This window comes from Triticum dicoccoides, chromosome 1A (genome assembly GCF_002162155.2).
Source record: "Triticum dicoccoides isolate Atlit2015 ecotype Zavitan chromosome 1A, WEW_v2.0, whole genome shotgun sequence".
Lineage (NCBI taxonomy): Eukaryota > Viridiplantae > Streptophyta > Magnoliopsida > Poales > Poaceae > Triticum > Triticum dicoccoides.
The window spans coordinates 264702990-264704897 of record NC_041380.1 but is presented as its reverse complement, the minus strand read 5'-3'; positions in this window follow the sequence as shown (position 1 = coordinate 264704897).

The following is a 1908-nucleotide window of genomic DNA, read 5'->3' as shown; positions in this document are numbered from 1 at the left end:
CCATGAATAAAATGTGAACCACCATCAGTCATTAAATATCTAGGGACTCCAAACCTTGGAAAAATAACTTCTTTAAGCATTTTAATATAAGTGTTATGATCAACACTACTAGTTGGAATAGCTTCTACCCACTTAGTAACATAATCAACAACAACTAAAATATGTGTATAACCATTAGAGGAAGGAAAAGGTCCCATATAGTCAAAGCCCCAGACATCAAATGGTTCAATAACAAGTGAATAATTCATAGGCATTTCTTGAAGTCTACTAATATTACCAATTCTTTGACATTCATCACAAGATAAGACAAACTTACAGGCATCCTTGAAGAGAGTAGGCCAATAAAAACCAGATTGCAGTACCTTATGTGCAGTTCTATCTCCAGCATGGTGTCCTCCATAAGCTTCAGAGTGGCACTTGCGTAGGATCTGTTCCTGTTCATGCTCCGGTACACAACGTCTAATAACACCATCTACTCCTTCTTTATAAAGATGTGGGTAATCCCAAAAGTATTGCCTCAAATCATAAAAGAACTTTTTCTTTTGCTGGTATGTGAAACTAGGTGGTATAAACTTAGCAACAATGTAATGGCATAATCAGCATACCATGGAGCAGTATGAGAAGTATTTATGACATTTAATTGCTCATCAGGAAAGATATTATCAATAGGTAGTGGGTCATCAAGCACATTTTCTAACCTAGACAAGTTGTCTGCAACGGGGTTCTCAACTCCTTTTCTATCAACAATATGTAAATCAAATTCTTGTAGCAAGAGAACCCATCTAATAAGTCTAGGTTTAGCATCTTTCTTTTCCATAAGATATTTAATAGCAGCATGATCGGTGTGAATAGTTACTTTAGAATCAACAATATAAGGTCTAAACTTATCACAAGCAAATACAACTGCTAAGAGTTCTTTTTCAGTAGTAGCATAATTTTTTTGAGCATTGTCAACAGTTTTACTAGCATATTGAATAACATTTAGTTTCTTATCAACTCTTTGTCCTAGAACAGCACCTACAGCATAATCACTAGCATCACACATAATTTCAAAGGGTAAATTCCAATCAGGTGGCTGAATAATAGGTGCAGAGATCAATGCTTTCTTAAGTATTTCAAATGCTTCTACACAATCATCTTCAAATACAAATGGTATATCTTTTTGTAATAAATTAGTCAGAGGCCGAGAGATTTTTGAGAAGTCCATGATGAACCTCCTATAAAAATCGGCATGACCAAGGAAACTTCTTATACCTTTGAAGTCCTTGGGACATGGCATCTTTCCAATAGCATCAACCTTGGCTTTATCAACTTCAATACCTCTTTCAGAAACTTTATGCCCCAAGACAATACCTTCATTAACCATAAAGTGGCACTTTTCCCAATTCAAGACAAGATTAGTTTCTTCACATCTCTGGAAAACTCGATCAAGGTTGCTCAAGCAATCATCAAAAGAGGATCCATAGAAAAAGTCATCCATGAAAACCTCACTAATCTTTTCACAAAAGTCAGAGAATATAGCCATCGTGCATCTTTGAAAGGTAGCAGGTGCATTACATAAACCAAAAGGAATACATCTACAAGCAAAAGTACCAAAAGGGCATGTAAAAGTAGTCTTTGATTGATCTTTGGCTGACACATGTATTTGAGAGAAACCAGAATAACCATCTAGAAAGCAAAAATGTGTATGTTTAGACAATATTTCTAGCATTTGATCGATAAAAGGTAAGGGGTAATGATCCTTTTTAGTAGCCTTATTTAACTTGTGGAAATCAATTACCATCCTATAACCAGTGATAATTCTTTGAGGAATCAATTCATCTTTATCATTAGGAACAACAGTAATACCTCCCTTCTTAGGGACACAATGGACATGACTTACCCACTTACTATCAGCAACGGGATAAA